This window comes from Balaenoptera physalus (assembly GCF_965194825.1).
Source record: "Balaenoptera physalus genome assembly, chromosome: X".
Taxonomy (NCBI): domain Eukaryota; kingdom Metazoa; phylum Chordata; class Mammalia; order Artiodactyla; family Balaenopteridae; genus Balaenoptera; species Balaenoptera physalus.
Genome location: NC_138903.1, coordinates 111,423,298 through 111,442,166, shown reverse-complemented (window position 1 = coordinate 111,442,166; position 18,869 = coordinate 111,423,298). Strand labels below are relative to the sequence as shown.

Sequence of the window (18,869 nt, the reverse complement as noted above, 5' to 3'; positions counted from 1 at the left end):
TGCCCAGAAATCTCTTGCATTCCTATACACTAATGATGAAAAATCTGAAAGTGAAATTAAGAAAACACTCCCAGTTACCATTGCAACAAAAAGAATAAAATATCTAGGAATAAACCTACCTAAGGAGACAAAAGACCTGTATGCAGAAAATTATAGGACACTGATGAAAGAAATTAAAGATGATACAAATAGATGGAGAGATATACCATGTTCTTGGATTGGAAGAATCAAATTTGTGAAAATGACTCTACTACCCAAAGCAATCTACAGATTCAGTGCAATCCCTATCAAACTCTACCACTGGCATTTTTCACAGAACTAGAACAAAATATTTCACAATTTGTATGGAAACACAAAAGACCCCGAATAGCCAAAGCAATCTTGAGAATGAAAAACGGAGCTGGAGGAATCAGGCTCCCTGACTTCAGACTATACTACAAAGCTACAGTAATCAAGACAGTATGGTACTGGCACAGAAACAGAAATAGAGATCAATGTAACAGGATAGAAAGCCCAGAGATAAACCCACACACATATGGTCACTTTGTCTTTGATATAGGAGGCAAGAATATACAGTGGAGAAAAGACAGCCTCTTTAATAAGTGGTGCTGGGAAAACTGGGCAGCTACATGTAAAAGAATGAAATTAGAACACTTCCTAACACCATACACAAAAATAAACTCAAAATGGATTAAAGACCGAAATGTAAGGCCAGACACTATCAAACTCTTAGAGGAAAACATAGGCAGAACACTCTGACATAAATCACAGCAAGATCCTTTTTGACCCAGCTCCTAGAGAAATGGAAATAAATACAAAAATAAACAAATGGGACCTAATGAAACTTAAAAGCTTTTGCACAGCAAAGGAAACCATAAATAAGATGAAAAGTCAACCCTCAGAATGGGAGAAAATATTTGCAAATGAAGCAACTGACAAAGGATTAATCTCCAAAACATACAAGCAACTCATGCAGCTCAATATCAAAAAAACAAAAACCCAATCCAAAAATGGGCAGAAGACCTAAATAGACACTTCTGCAAAGAAGATATACAGATTGCCAACAAACACATGAAAGAATGCTCAACATCATTCATCATTAGAGAAATGCAAATCAAAACTACAATGAGATATCATCTCACACCAGTCAGAATGGCCATCATGAAAACTACAAACAATAAATGCTGGAGAGGGTGTGGAGAAAAGGGAACCCTTTTGCTCTGTTGGTGGGAATGTAAATTGATACAGCCACTATGGAGAACAGTATGGACGTTCCTTAAAAAACTAAAAATAGAACTACCATACGACCCAACAATCCCACTATTGGGCATATACCCTGAGAAAACCATAATTCAAAAAGACTGAAGTATCAAAATGTTCATTGCAGCTCTATTTACCATAGCCAGGACATGGAAGCAACCGAAGTGTCCATCAGCAGATGAATGGATAAAGAAGATGTGGCACATATATACAATGGAATATTACTCAGCCATAAAAAGGAATGAAACTGAGTTATCTGTAGTGAGGTGGATGGACCTAGAGACTGTCATACAGTGAAGTAAGTCAGAAAGAGAAAAACAAATATCGTATGCTAACACATATATATATGGAATTAAAAAAAAATGGTCATGAAGAACCTAGGGGCAAGACGGGAATAAAGATGCAGACCTACCAGAGAATGGACTTGAGGATATGGGGAGGGGGAAGGGTAAGCTGGGACAAAGTGAGAGAGTGGCATGGACATATATACACTACCAAACGTAAAATAGATAGCTAGTGGGAAGCAGCCGCATAGCACAGGGAGATCAGCTCAGTGCTTTGTGACCACCTAGAGGGGTGGGATCGGGAGGGTGGGAGGGAGGGAGATGCAAGAGGCAAGAGGTATGGGGACATATGTGTATGTATAGCTGATTCACTTTGTTATTAAGCCGAAACTAACACACCATTTTAGAGCAATTATACTCCAATAAAGATGTAAAAAATAAAAAAAGAATTTCAGTTGGAATATCCAGGAAAAAGAGCAAAAGTTGTATTGTCGAGTTTTTTTTTTAAATTAATTTATTTATTTAGGCTGCTCCAGGTCTTAGTTGCAGCCCATGGGATCTTTTAGTTGCAGCATGCATGCAGGGTCTAGCTCCCTGACCAGGGATCGAACCCATGCCCCCTGCATTGGAAGTATGGAGTCTTAGCCGCTGGACCACCACAGAAGTCCCTATTGTTGAGTTTTTATTTAACTATTTGAACAAATATCTCCAAGTTTTGTACTAAGCAAAGGCTTCCTTTAGATTTGTGTCATTTGCTTGTGAAGTGCCTCAATTTACTGCCAAGTTATATTAATACATTATATCTTATAGACATTTAAAAAAATTTCCTATACACTATCTCATTTGAGATACATAATCATTTTTGTTCCCTAGGATTTAAAACTGTGAAATCCAACTGGGTTTATAAAGCTAGTTTGGTTCATGAGCAACCTTTTTCTGAAATTTAGGTAAGAGCCCTTCATTTTTTTTTTTTATTATATTTTTTTAATTACTTATCTCCATATCATTTTATTTTATTAAAAAATGTTTTTTTAAACAGCTTTATTGGAGTATAATTGCTTTACAATGGTGTGTTAGTTTCTGCTTTATAACAAAGTGAATCAGTTATACATATACATATGTCCCCATAACTCTTCCCTCTTGCGTCTCCCTCCCTCCCACCCTCATTTTAAAATAGAACACATTCATGACTTCTTTGAACAGTGTTGAGATTGGTGAGTTAGTTACAAGATGGGGGAAGAAGTCACATTCCATTCTCAGGAAAAGAGCTCCTCATATTTCCTGTCTGATCTAAATTTTAAAGTGAGAATTTACTTTCACTAAAAAAAATGCAGTTCCTGTCTTATGCTGATTGCTAAATGAATATTTAAATAAATTATTTATCTAAATCATATATTTGTATATATTAAGGGACTACAAAAATAGATATACACAGATTTTATGGGCTGAACTGTATTACTTCACAATTCATATGTTGAATCTCTAACCCCCAGTACCCCGGAATGTGACTATATTTGGTGATGGGGCTTTAAAGAGGTAAAGTCAAATGTGATCATATGGGTAGACCCAAATCCAATCTGGTATCCTCATAAGAAGATAAAACTTGGACAAATGAAGAGACACCAGGAATGCATGAGCACAGAAGAAAGGCTATGTGAGAATGCAGCAAGAAGGTGGCCATCTGCAAGCCAAGGACAGAGGCCTCAGAAGAAACCAAACCTCCAGAACTGTGAGAAAATAAATTTCTGTTGTTTTAAGTCAATCAGTCTGTGTTATTTTATGGCAGTCCTAGCAAACCTGCGTATATATATACACATACACATATATATGCATATATCAATATATTCCACTATTGCATACCTCTCTGCATCCTCTTGCCAAGTGATAATAGTTTTTAAAAATATTTTAAATCCAGTGTATTACTGATGACAGTTTGCATTGACATAAGCTCTTCAGAAAGTAATGTATATTACCTGGCAAATTTTAAAATAAATAAATAAATAAATAAAAATAAAATTATCATTTTAACTCCTAGGTACATACCCGAGAAAAACTCTTGCACATGTGCACACAGAGACATTCATACACTGTTTATAATAGCAAAAAAAAAAAAAATCAATCTAAACACCCATAAGTAGAAGTACATATAAGAATATTATGGTATATGGATATAGTGGCATACTACTATATATGTTGAAATGAATGAAATAGGTCTGTATGTATCAAAATGAATATATACAAAGAACATAATATTAAGTGAAAAAGCAAACTGCACAATGATACAAGCAGTACAATGCCATTAATATATATTTAAAACATACAAATATTAAAACCCAATAGTATATGTTGCTTACTAATATACATATGTAATAAAATATTAAACCAAATTATAATTATAAAAATATTTACAATAGTGCTATGTGCTAATGAAATTGGGAGAAGAATTGGACTGAGGAAAAAAACAAAGGGTTTTAAATAATGTTCTCCATGTTAAATACATATATAATATGAAATAAAAGATGAAAAACCTTTTCATTAGTATAAAATTCGTTAATTGTGGGAAATGGTATTATGGGTGTGTGTTGCAGTTTTTAACATATTTTTGCATGACATTTTTAGCAAATATAAATAAACACAAAAATGAACCCTAACAGAATGATTCCATTATATACTTCTAGAAGCACCGAAATTTTAGCGACTGAAAACTAAGATGTAGTTGAAGAAACTTCCCCTAAATCTTGAATTTTCAGTTTCTGTGACCCTATGTTCTAGACAGTTATGCTATTTAAATGCAATTGACATCATTTTTTAAAAAAGCATTAATTAAAAAATGATTAATGGAAGTATGACATTACCTAAGTTTGAATGGCTATTTTTCAGACCATTTTCTGAAAATGCTGTTTTTTTGTTAGTTTCTGTCAGTTCTTGAGAATAAGGAGGAGTTTTTTTGTTTTTTTGTTTTAACTTATTTCTATTCTGGTCTGATTGCTCTCTGAGTATAAAGACAAGCCCACGGAAATGTATAAACAGGCAGGGACTGTTGAGCAGAAGGATGAGCCCTACTGGAAACTTCACAGCTAGTTTCTACCAGGTAAGCACACGATCTTCTCAATTTCTCATGGATGAAAGTAATGCATGTAATACACTAAGCCTTTCCTGAAGTTTAAAATTAGAGTTGATCTTGCTTAAAATGCAAGATTCGCAATCTACCTTAAAGTAAGGTGGTATTGTAGTAATTTACCAACCTTCACAAAATCGATACAGTCATTTCTAGCCTATCCAGCTCTCCCAAATTTTGCATTTTTGACATTTTTGCAAAATTATCTCCTAGCATCTCTGTAGTAATTCGCATTGATTGCAATGCACTTGATCAGAGACAAAGCAATAAACTGCAGGCCCCGATGCTGCTAAAGTCAGCAAATAGGCCAGTTATGGTTTCATTTTCTATTTTTGCTTTTTTAGGCCTTTTATTTATTTTTTTTAAAGTTTTGCATCAGGGAATTTTTATGCTCTTGAACTTAGAAACCATCTTCACACCAGGCTTGGCTAAACCATCTAAGCTAACTTCATTATCCCAAATGTTAATAATTGCATTTCAATAATGGCTTTCATTAAAGTACCTCCAGGCACTTAACACACATCAATTAAGGTACAGCACGCCTCTGTAAAGCAGGTCAGGATTATTATATCCTTTGAGACACAGTGAGGTTACTGACTGAAGGTCATGGAGCAAATTAACAACCAAGTAAGTGGTAGAAGACCACAGTTCAAACTAAACTCTTGTTTTCTCTCTTAAAATTATATTTGGTTTCCTAAATGCTGTCTGCATTTCATTTGCCTTTAATTATAAATGAAGTGGAAATTTAAAACTTCAAGTACTATGAACTTAAAATACATAACTATAGGTAGTTTAACCAATTCAGATCTACAAAGATTGATCAATTTATGTCATAAGTTTTAAACATTGCTTGGGCTTTATACTTCCTGCTCATGACAAATTTATTCCAAGCCACTTGGATTTTAAATATTAATGCTGATATTTATCCTTATGTATAATTTTCTCGTTAAGTCCCCTAAGAAAGATTAAATATCTATGGGTTAAATTACTCCTTCTACTTCCTACAGAAGCCACGTCAGTACTCATAATTACACGCAGTGAATAGCTGATCACTATCATACCCTGGCAGGAACTAAAATAAATAGATAATAAAGAAATAATTGTTTCTTGATGGAGTATTTGGTAGTACCTACTTGGAAAAGGATCTCCGTTTGACAGGCATTTTATTATGGGGCACTAGAGCAGAGTTCAGAGAAACTCAGCTGCAAAAGGTTTGGTAAAGGGAAACTAAAATGATGGAAAGATTGGTGAGACACTCATACATACTCAGTGCTAGGACTTATGAGTCTAGGAAGATGAAAGGTGTGGGAGATGTGGTAAAATTTGATAGGGCCAAGAAGCATGTGACAAAATGTGTTTAGGGCCTTGAAACAGGACCAAACCATTCCTTGAAATTTGAAAAAGGCATCTTAGAACCATACAAAATATCCATTTATACAACAGGCACTAATCATATGATGAATGTGTTAATCTCTCAAAAATGGCATTAGCAGAAGTTATAAAAGGTTCAAAATTGTGTAGATACATTCCATAATGATACTTTAAATTTATACGTAAATTACTGGATTAAAGATGTTTCAGAAAAGTGAAGTAAGTCAGAAAGAGCAAAACAAATATTGTATGTTAACACATATATGTGGAATCTAGAAAAATGGTATAGATGAACTTATTTGCAAAGCAGAAATAGAGACACAGACATAGAGAACAAACCTATGGATACCAAGGGGGGAAGGAGGTGTGGGACAGATTGGGAGATTGGGATTGACATATATACAATACTATATATAAAATAGATAACTAATGAGAACCAACTGTATAGCACAGGAAACTCTATTCAGTGCTCTGTGGTGACCTAAATGGGAAGGAAATCCAAAAAAGAGGGGATATATGTATATGTATAGCTGATTCACTTTGCTGTACAGCAGAAACTAACACAACATTGTAAAGCAACTATACTCCAATAAAAAAATAAATAAAATAAAATAGTTTCAAATTAAAATTAAAGAAAGATGTTTCAGAAAGACGACCACGCTGTAGAAGTTATTGTTCATTTTAAACAGATGTTATCTGGGTTATTCGTGGAGCTTATATCCCTGAAACTAGATATTGAATATCCATTCCATTTGTACAAGATGATTATCCATATACACCACTTAACTGATTTGAATAAATCACTTGTCACTGTTCATGTTGAGGCAAAGATGCACCATTTTCCCTGACAACTGATGGTCTGTTTCATCACCCAACCTCTCAACTTCTATATCACATTTCTGTTATAGCAAGGATGTAATATATGTTTAGTGGTTAAATACCATAGCTATACCTGTGGATAAACAGACTTCTAAACCTTTACATGTTTATTCAGTTTAAATCACTGCTTAATTCAATAATTTATCGTTCTCTCTGGGGGTTTCCTTATATGGTAGGGTTTTTTTGCTTTAGCCTCTTCATTAATTCCCCTGAAAAATCAGTGAAGAGGAAAAATACCTTTTAGCAGGAAAACTTAAAGGGGTAGAAAATCTTAATGCAGAATATGGTACGTACACATAACGTGTAGATGACTACATTAATGATGAAGTGATTTGATTCCTAAAAGTCCGTTTCACCCAAGATAGTTTCCTTAGTACTTAGTTATCTTAGGAGAACCCTGTCAAGGTGGATGTGACAGGTTCTGGACTCTGCGTAGTTCTCTCCTAATCAGCAACAGCCATCTTCCAAATTGCCTGTTCATTTTTTTCCAATTACAGACAAGTTTGGTAATGGTGGGTAGGTGATAATACCCACTAAATTTATATTCTGTTGAATTTTATATGGAAAGCTGTGACTCACATTTTCTGGGCCAGCAAATACGAAGAAACCATGGGATAACTCTAAAACTAAATTCTAAAATAAAAATCAACATTATAATTTGAGCTTTTAAAATTTAAAACAAAACTAAAAATTCAGTTATATTGTAACATTTAAAAAAAATTTTAGTTTGTGGTGAGACCACATATAAATCAAGAAAATCTGCTAACCATTCCAGGAGGTAAGGGGGTACTCAATGGTATACTTATAGCAAGTGCAGTTTTCCATCTTTTACTGCATGCTAGTTGAGCAAACTAGTGTGGGCTGAATAAAGGACATGGCGGAGGGGCGATGGGAGACAGACAGTGACTACTGCTGATTCCAGATGATTAATTTTGAACTTTATTATACTAGTAATGCTGAGGTAGTTATTTTATAAAGGCCAACGGATGCAAAGGAAGATATCAAGAAGAGCTGCATATTAATATTGAGGAATGTTAATTGGATTCCCTTATTCTTTGATAAAACCTAAGAAAATCATGTATTCTATTCTGGCCATCACGGGAAGATAAAATGAGATAAGGGAAAGGCCATTGAAATCGTAGAATTGAAAAATTAACTCAGATTTGCCTCTCTAACTCCATTTGAACATCCTTTAAGTAGAAAGGAAAGAAATGGTATACCAAAAAATAAAAGTTCATTTCACTGACTGGAATTGTTGAGAAAATATCAAGCAAAATTGCAATCTTCATTTTATTGCAGATAACTACAACACATAGAGGTGAGTTTTTAAATAAATAAAAACATAAAATATAAAACATAGATGAAATAACTGCTTGAGCTCCTGGACAAAGTTGCAATAAATGAAGCAGTGATTACCCAAACCAGCAGAAGTCTTATTCTGTTGCCTCTCATAGGAAATGCTGCTGATACTTCTACTAGCTACCAATTTGGAAGGACATTTGATACTTGATTGAATGATTTTACAACACACACACACGCCACACATTCTTTAGGGAAGTCAATGGTCAGGACAGTGTCATGCTTAGAATCGATGTACTAAAATGCAAAGAGGAAATCTCTCATTGTGCAGTTTCCTTGGCACAGAAATTAGAAAAGGGCTGAATCTCTGTGAAGCAGAGCAAAAATTGGCTCCTACTTCTGAGGTCAATGTGTACAGATGATGTTAATGATAGCACAGGGTTAAAGCTTGACGTACTGACAGAGAGGAAATTTGTCTCGGAAAGTGTTTCACATTGGAAAATATAAAAATCCAATACTCAAAATCACCATACAGAGATGGCAAAGTCACAGTCCTTACTTCCAAAGCACTTATATTTTAGAGAAAAGGAGAGACACAGACATGTAAATAGCTACTCTCAATACAAGGAAATATTACTAGGTTCAAAATGAATTATGCAACGTGCTGTGCAAGTAAATAGAAGTTATTAACTTTGATGACCATTAATAATGGTTTCATTGAAGAGATGGTACTGAAGCAATTTTTGGCACTAGAGATATGGATTTGGAAGTAACAAGCACATAAGAAGAGGAATCCAGGGGTGTGAAGAATAAAATGAAATATGGAAAGAGAAGGAAAAATTTTAAAACATTGTACAATATCTATACTTAAGGGGTGAAAAAAGACAGAGGACTTAGAAAAGAAGAAAGAAAAGATATGGGCAAATAGAATGGGAGCTAGGAGCAAAATGTATCTCATAAAAGAAGGTGTGGGAGAGGAGGATATTAAGATAAGGGTGTGGTAATCAAATTCTGCTGAGAGATAATCAAAATGCAATAAGCAAAGTTGGCTGATGAGTTTGGTAGTTAGCTGGTTTTTACTCCATGAGGTTAATAAGGGAGTGTCTAGTAAAGAGATATATAAATTTATGTGTGTGTGTGTGTGTGTGTGTGTGTGTGTGTGTGTGTACAGAGAGACAAAGAAAGATAGTTTGAAAGTGATGGTGTCCCAAAGAAGTTTTATAATCATTTTATTTCGATGGACAGATTTGAAAATTATTAGGCTGAATAGTCTAGTAAAGCCTAGAGGCAGAGACAGACACATACAGGTTCAGAGATTCAAGGAGATGAGATATGAGGGGATATGGATCAATAGAAAAGAAGAGACAGTTCTTCTGAAGCAGAATGGGGGGAAGAAAGATTGAAAGAATACATGGAGACATTTCGAAGAAGAGAGTTGAGAGAGCTCAGATTGGATGGTTTCTTTTTTCTCAGTGAAGGTGGAAACAAGGAGAACAAATTTAGCTGGAGTTTGAAAAGAATGAGCAAGATTCAAAACATTGACCGGGAGGGTTGAGATAATTAAAGGTAAATAAAATAACTGAACAGCATTGTCAGGACTTGGCTGGGGAAGGTTGATGTGGATTTGTTCACTAAAGTTTCTCTGACTTCTAACTATCCATAGTGTTCACTCACCTGGGATCAAGAGCAAGGTACATGGACATCTCATTTGACCAAGTTAGGAAACCAGCCAATGATGGGAGGTGTGTGAAAGCAGGAATGATTTCAAAGACTAAGAAAATAGGGAGAATGTGAGAATATGGTAGACTGGGTAGAGTGGGAGTGAAGGACCACAGGAGATGTTGGTTTAAGGGAGAGAAAAGTCATAGTTTGAATTGCAGATGAGGACAAGTTACTATTGTTGCCACAAGAGAATGAGGCTACACTGAAGTAGAAGTAAACGTCTTCAGAGGAGAGAGAGTTAAGGAATTATAGTACCAAATACTCACATGGGTTATGTAATGTGAAAATTATGTCACCTTGGACAGGAGTCTGTGTAAAAGGAAACTTTATTAGAAGCAAATTTGAGAGAGTGACCTGGGGTGGCTGATACCAATATGGAGGATGAGAAGTTGAAGGTGTACTTGGACTACAGTGTGAGCTTCAGAGGAGGAGCTGTAGTGGAAGGAAGGTGATAGAACAACGGAAGGCAAGCAGCTGATATGCGTAAAGAGAAGGTAAAACTGCTCTCTTGGCTCTGAGAGGAGGAGAGTGAGCAGATTCTCTTGCAGAATAAAGTCTAACATATTGAAGAAGATATTATCCTATATTATGAGATTCATTAGTTATTAGTCACACTGGAATCTGCAATCTACTTGGTGTGTGTGTGCATGGTGTGAGTTAGGGGTTCATTTTCCTTCACATTAATATCCAGTTGAATCAGCCCCATTTGTGAAAAAGTGTTCTGTTTTCCTATTATCTTCCATGCCAACTTTGTAATAAAATAAAAGTCCATGCTTTTATGGGTTTGTTTCTGGACTCTCAATTCTGTTACATTGTTATATTTGTCTATCCTTGAAACAATACCATGCTGTCTTAATTACTGTTGCTTTATAGTTACATATTTGCCCAAAAGTTATTTTACCAGTGATTTATTTGACATCTAGTAAATGACATTCTTCTACCTGGTTCTTTTTCTTCAAGAGTGACTTGGCCAATTTTCATCCTTAACATAAGCATAACATTTTTAAAAGAAGTAAGTATGTCAGTTTGCACAAAACACATAATAGAACGTTGTTTCAATTTTAATGAGTGCATAGAGAAATTTGGGGAGAATATCTTTAAAAATTGAGGTTTCAAGTCAATGAATCTGCTATATGCTCCATTTATTTAGACCTATAAAAATTTTTCTAATTTTATAGCTAAAATTAGCTAAGTGTATATAGCTTTCTGTGTTGAGTTATCCTGTATCTTTTATTAACTTCATTCCTGGGTATTTTTTATATTATTGTAAGCTGTTCTTTACATATACTCTAAGAAATGTCTATTATACGTGGCATAGTTTAAAATTTAATGTTCTAATTTATTGCAGTTGGTATACAGATATATATCTGATTTTTATATAGTCTTAATATTCTGCTACCTTGCTAAATGCATTGATTAATTTTGATAATGCATTCAAAGTATATTTTCTGTGAATAATGAGAGTTTCATTTCTTTCTTTATAATCCCTATAATTTTATTGTTTTTTCCTGATTTTGGCACTGGCTATGAACCCCACTTCAAAATTATGTGGAATGTAGAAGTGGTGATTGACAACTTTATTTCACTCTTTATCTTAAAGAGAACATTTGCAACATTTCCAATTAAGTATTATGTTTCTTGTAAATTTTAGTTCATAATTTTTAAAAATTAATTAATTTATGCCTGTGTTGGGACTTCGTTGCTACACGCAGGGTTTCTCTAGTTGGGGTGAGTGGGGGCTACTCTTTGTTGCGGTGCACGGGCATCTCATTGCGGTGGCTTCTCTTGTTGCGGGGCATGGGCTCTAGGTGCGCAGGCTTCAGAAGTATGGCACACGGGCTCAGTAGTTGTGCCTTGCGGGCTCTAGAGTGCACGCTCAGTAGCTGTGGGGCACCGGCTTAGTTGCTCCGCGGCATGTGGGATCTTCCCGGACCAGGGCTCAAACCCGTGTCCCATGCATTGGCAGGTGGATTTTAACCTCTGTGCCACCAGGGAAGTCCCTGTTCATAATTTTTAAAGATTAAGGAAGTTCTTTCTATTAGCAGTTTTCTAAAAAGTCATTTTATCATAATTAGATGTTAAATTTCATCAAAAGTTTAGTTGCTTTTGATTGAGTTGATCACATAATTTTGTTAAAATTATATTTTTTTTCATTTTTCATGTCAATGGTATGTTGTTAGGGGCATATGACTTTAGAATTGTTATATACTCATACTGTACTGAAATTTTATTTTAATAAAGTATCTCTATTTCTCTCTAGAAAACATTTTATCCTTAAAAAACATTTTCTCTAATACTAATATAAATATCTTATTTTTCTTTGGGCTAATCATTCCATGATATACTTTATCCATACATTTATCTTTAAATTTCATTTCCTTAAAATTTGTATACATAAATTTTAAATAGTAAATCATGTTTTAATATTATATTACCTCTGACAATTATTTTACCTTTTTTATTTATTTATTTATTTTAAACATCTTTATTAGAGTGTAATTGCTTTTCAAAGGTATGCTAGTTTCTGCTTTAGAACAAAGTAAATCAGCTATACATATACGTATATCCCCATATCTCCTCCCTCTTGCTTCTCCCTTCCACCCTCCCTATCCCACCCCTCTAGGTGGTCACAAAGCACTTAGCTGATCTCCCTGTGCTATGCGGCTGCTACTAACTACCTATCTATTTTACATTTGGTAGTGTATATATGCCCGTACCGCTCTCTCACTTCTCCCAGCTTACCCTTACCCTTCCTGTGTCCTCAAGTCCATTCTCTACGTCTGCGTCTTTATTCCTGTCCTGCCCCTAGGTTCATCAGAACCATTTTGTTTTTTTTAGATTCCATATATATGTGTTAGCATATGGTAATTGTTTTTCTCTTTCTGACTTACTTCACTCTGTATGACAGACTCTAGGTCCATCCACCTCACTACAAATAACTCAATTTCATTTCTTTTATGGCTGAGTAATATTCCATTGTATATATGTGCCACATCTTCTTTATCCAGTCATCTGTTGATGGACACTAAGATTGCTTCCATGTCCTGGCTATTGTAAATAGAGCTGCAGTGAACATTGTGGTACATGACTCTTTTTGAATTATGGTTTTCTCAGGGTATATGCCCAGTAGTGGGATTGCTGGGTCATGTGGTAGTTCTTTTTTTAGTTTTTTAAGGAACCTCCATACTGTTCTCCATAGTGGCTGTATCAATTTACATTCCCACCAACAGTGCAAAAGGGTACCCTTTTCTCTACACCCTCTCCAGCATTTGTTTGTAGATTTTTTGATGATGGCCATTCTGACTAGTGTGAGGTGCTACCTCACTGTAGTTTTGATTTGCATTTCTCTAATGATTAGTGATGTTAAACATTCTTTCATGTGTTTGTTGGCAACCTGTATATCTTCTATGGAGAAATGTCTATTTAGGTCTTCTGCCCATTTTTGGATTCGGTTGTTTGCTTTTTGATATTGAGCTGCATAAGCTGCTTGTAAATTTTGGAGATTAATCCTTTGTCAGTTGCTTCATTTGCAAATATATTCTCCCATTCTGAGGGTTGTCTTTTCATCTTGTTTATGGTTTCCTTGGCTGTGCAAAAGCTTTTAAGTTTCATTAGGCCCCATTTGTTTATTTTTGTTTTTATTTCCGTTTCTCTAGGAGGTGGGTCAAAAAGGATCTTGCTGTGATTTATGTCATAGAAGAAAACATAGGCAGAACACCCTAAGAGTTTTATAGTGTCTGGCCTTACATTTAGGTCTTTAATCCATTTTGAGTTTATTTTTGTGTATGGTATTACGGAGTGTTCTAATTTCGTTCTTTTACATGTAGTTGTCCAGTTTTCCCAGGACCACTTACTGAAGAGGCTGTCTTTTCTCCATTGTATATTCTTGCCTCCTTTATCAAAAACAAGGTGACCATATGTGTGTGGGTTTATCTCTCGGTTTTCTATCCTGTTCCATTGATCTATATTTCTGTTTTTGTGCCAGTACCATACTGTCTTGATTACTGTAGCTTTGCAGTATAGTAGGAAGTCCAGGAGCCTGATTCCTCCAGCTCCGTTTTTCTTTCTCAAGATTGCTTTGGCTATTCGGGGTCTTCTGTGTTTCCATACAAATAGTGCAATGTTTTGTTCTAGTTCTGTGAAAAATGCCATTGGTAGTTTGATAGGGATTGAACTGAATCTGTAGATTGCTTTGGGTAGTAGAGTCATTTTCACAATGTTGATTCTTCCAGTCCAAGAACATGGTATATCTCTCCATCTGTTTATATCATTTTTGATTTCTTTCATCAGTGTCTTATAGTTTTATGCATACAGGTCTTTTGTCTCCTTAGGTAGGTTTATTCCTAGGTATTTTATTCTTTTTGTTGCAATGGTAAATGGGAGTGTTTCCTTAATTTCACTTTCAGGTTTTTCATCATTAGCGTATAGGAATGCAAGAGATTTCTGTGCATTAATTTTGTTTCCTGCTACTTTACCAAATTCATTGATTAGCTCTAGTAGCTTTCTGGTAGCATCTTTAGGATTCTCTATGTATAGCATCATGTCACCTGCAAACAGTGACAGCTTTACTACTTCTTTTCCGATTTGGGTTCCTTTTATTTATTTTTCTTCTCTGATTGCTGTGTCTAAAACTTCCAAAACTATGTTGAATAATAGTGGTGAGAGTGGGCAACCTTGTCTTGTTCTTGATCTTAGTGGAAATGTTTTCACTTTTTCACCACTGAGAATGACGTTCACTGTGAGTTTGTCATATATGGCCTATACTATGTTGAGGTAAGCTCCCTCTATGCCTACTATCTGGATGGTTATCATAAATCGGTGTTGAATTTTGTCAAAAGCTTTTTCTGCCTCTATTGAGATGATCATATGGTTTTTCTCCTTCAATTTTTTAATATGGTGTATCACATTGATTGATTTGCGTATATTGAAGAATCCTTGCATTCCTGGTATAAACCCCACTTGATCACAGTGTATGATCCTTTTAATGTGCTGTTGGATTCTGTTTGCTAGTATTTTGTTGAGGATTTTTGCATCTATGTTCATCAGTGATATTGGCCTGTAGTTTTCTTTTTTTGTGACATCTTTGTCTGGTTTTGGTATCAGGGTGATGGTGGCCTCGTAGAATGAGTTTGGGAGTGTTCCTCCCTCTGCTATATTTTGTCAGAGTTTGAGAAGGATAGGTGTTAGCTCTTCTCTAAATGTTTGATAGAATTCGCCTGTAAAGCTATCTGGTCGTGAGCTTTTGTTTGTTGGAAGATTTTTAATCACAGTGTCAATTTCATTGCTTATGATTGGTCTGTCCATATTTTCTACTTTTTCCTGGTTCAGTCTTGGAAGGTTATACCTAAGAATTTGTCCATTTCTTCCAGGTTGTCCATTTTATTGACATACAGTTGCTTGACGTTGCAACAGCCGGAGGCATGCTGTGTGTTCTCATGGGGAAGTTGTTTCTGGATCACGGGACCCTGGCAGTGGCGCGCTGCACAGGCTCCCAGGAAGGGAGGTGTGGATAGTGACCTGTGCTTGCACACAGGCTTCTTGGTGGCTGCAGCAGCAGCCTTAGCATTTCATGCCCATCTCTGGTGTCCACGCTGATAGCCGCACATCACGTCCATCTCTGGAGCTCGTTTAGGCGGTGCTCTGAAACCCCTTTTTGCACATCCCAAAACAATGATCTCTTGCCTCTGAGGCAGTTCCAGAGTCTTTCCCGGACTCTCTCCCAGCCAGCTGTGGCGCACTAGCTCCCTTCAGGCTGTGTTCACGCAGCCAACCCCAGTCCTCTCCCTGGGATCTGACTTCTGAAGCCGAAGCCTCAGCTCCCAGCCCCCACCCATTCCGGCAGGTGAGCAGACAAGCCTGTCAGGTGGGTGAGTGCTGGTCAGCACTGATCCTCTGGGCGGGAATCTCTCTGCTTTGCCCTATGCAGCCCTGTTGCTGCACTTTCCTTCGTGGCACCAAAGCTTCTCCTCTGCCACTCCCATCTCTGCCAGAGAAGGGGCTTCCTAGTGTGTGGAAACTTTTCCTCATTCACAGCTCCCTCCCAGTGGTGCAGGCCTGGTCCCTATTCTTTTGTCTCTGTTTTTTCTTTTTTCTTTTGCCCTACCCATGTATGTGGGGTGTTTCTTGCCTTTTGGGAAGTCTGAGGTCTTCTGCCAGTATTCAGTAGGTGTTCTGTAGTTGTTCCACTTGTAGATGTATTTCTGATATATTTGTGAGGAGGAAGGTGATCTCCACGTCTTACTCTTCTGCCATCTTGAAGGTCTCCCCTATTATATTTTAAAATATATATTTAGCCCCATTATCCTCCTTTCGTTTCCCTGACTATATACTTTTATATAAAAGCTTTTCACTCTGTCCTCTATTCCTCTTACCCTCTTATGTATTTTTCACCCATGTTTATTCTCTGACTTCATAATGTATATTTTCTTTTGATCTACATTTTCTAGTTTTCTAATTATACAACAAGCTATCTTTAATATTTTAGTAAAATTACACACTAGTTTCTTTTTTTTAAACATTTTTATTGGAGTATAATTGCTTTACAATGTTGTGTTAGTTTCTACTGTATAACAAAGTGAATCAGCTATATGTGTATATATATCCCCATATCCCTCCCTCTTGTGACACACTAACTTCTTAATATCACTTGTTATACTTCTCCATTCTAAAATTTCCATTATTTTTTCAACTTTCAGTTCTTGGACAAAAGTATCATGTCTCTAACCAAACTAAATTATTTAAAAATTTATTTGATACTTGCATTGTCTGAAGCCCTAGTGGATCTGCTTTTCTTGTGTGATTTTGATGTTCTTTTTGTTGTTCATGCTTTTCTTATCTCCTCATTATTTGAAGACTTGGATTATATTATTTTCCTCAAGAGAAGATTAACATTCAGACCTGTCATGGGGCTGGCAGTACTCACAATCTCCTTATTTCAATGTTAAAGATTGCAAAATTTGAAGTTGGATTCTTTTAACTTACTTATTTGGAGTGGTATGGTTGGTTTACCCAGTCAACTCTTGGCTGACAAGTGACTCCAGTTTTTGATGCCTTAATCAGATTAGGTTATCAACAACTCTGTTATACTCTGAGCATATATGCTGCCCCCAATGGAATCCACAAATGTTCATACAGGCAAAAGAAATTCCAGATATCCAGATAACCTCTATGAGTTTTCGTTATTTCTCAGAACTTGACTCCATATTTTTTCACTGACTCTTATCTCTCATAAACTTCAAACATATATCTTTTAAATTTTCCCCAATTTCTATTTTTCTCAGACATATTGTTAAAATAACTTAATTTGTCATTACTAGAAGTGAAATTCAAATTAGCTAACTTTTATAGCAGAAAGAAACAATAGATATGATTGTTAAAATGAGATTGGCCTATGTTAGTGTTCTATGTCAAGCTATCTTACAGTATTTAAGTATAAACTAGAAAAGTATGTTGTCTTCTTTTTAGATTAAAAGACTCTTATGGGGAAAGTATTCTAGCAACCTAAAAGAAGGCAAGAAAGGGCAGACAAAGGTGGGTGGGATAAAGAACAAAAAGGACAAAAATATCCCACGTTATAAAATGGCAAAGCGAAATTCACACACATCAATAACCATATTGTGTGAATTATCTTTAAAAATCTATTAAAAAGCTCAAATTAAAAGAATGGGTAAAAAGCAGGACCTTACTAGATTCTGCCTACAGGGCATACCTTTTACATTACAAAGATGTAGATAGATTGAAAGTAAGAAGATTGGAGAAAGTTGTATCATGCAAAGAATAACCGTATGAAGGCTGGAGGTCCTAGTTTAATGCCAGATGAAACAGACCAAAACAAAGAGTTTTAGAATTAATGAAGTATGTGTCATAACGACAAAAGGGAAAATGATCAGGAAAACATAATGATTATATATATACAATTGCCCATTAAATGGTTCCTAAATTACATGAAGTAAAATTGACAATATTAAAGGGAAAAATAGATATTCCAAAATTGCAGCAGTAGGTTTTATAGCCATCTCTCAGTAACTGATACGATTTGACAAAAAACTCAGTAAGGACATAGAAGATCAAAATAATGCTATTGATTACTTTAATCTGATTGACATTTATAATACATTAGATCCAAACTTTAGAATATGTGCTTTATAAGGACATATTATATATTTTAATGATCTATAAATTATATTGGACTTTAAGTATCTATACATTTTAAAATATTAAATACAAAGTGTATTTTCTGACTAAATAGAATTAAAATAGAAGTCAATAACAATACCCAGAAATACCCCACATATCTAAAAGAATAAGCATCATAGGTCTAATTAAATCACGAGTCAATCATAAAATTAACATCAAAATGTGTAGGATTCAGCTAAAACAGTGTTTAGAAAGAAAATTTTAGCTTTAAATGCTGAAAGCAGCACTTTGAGGGGAAATTTCAGTTTAAGTGCTTTTATTAGTAAAGATGAAATATCTATTGCCAGTAACCTATGGTTCAAGTTAAGAGACTTTAAAAAGAAGAGTAGAGTATACCCAAAAAAGTAGAAGGAAGGAAATAACAGAGATTAGAGCAGAGATCATTGGCATAGAATATATTTATATAAACAAAGAACTTTCATAATGACAAAAGCAAATTCTATAAAAAGAACAGAGAAAAATGATAAACTTCCAGATGAGGGTTTCTCAACTGAAACACTATTAATATATTTATTTTTCATCTCCCTTTCTAAAAATTTTATTTTTCCCATATTTATTGAGGTATAATTGACAAAAGTTTCATAACAATTAGGTTGTACAATGTGAAGTTGTTTTTTTTTTATTTTACAACATGATGAATATATTTTTTTCCAAGGAATACAAAGAGAGGGTCCAAATCAATAAAATCAGAAATGAAAAGGGAGAGGTTACAACTGACATTACAGAAATATAAAGGATCA

General features: G+C 35.2%; 1 long non-coding RNA gene across 1 annotated transcript in view; it reads left to right on the top strand.

Moving 5' to 3' along the window:
* Nucleotides 1–320: 320 nt before the first annotated feature.
* Nucleotides 321–18,869, top strand: part of LOC309652830 — a 41,598-nt gene continuing 23,049 nt past the window's right edge. The window contains exon 1 of the long non-coding RNA XR_014258903.1: nt 321–14,317. This is a non-coding gene — a long non-coding RNA (uncharacterized lncRNA). The remainder of the gene's footprint in view (nt 14,318–18,869) is intronic.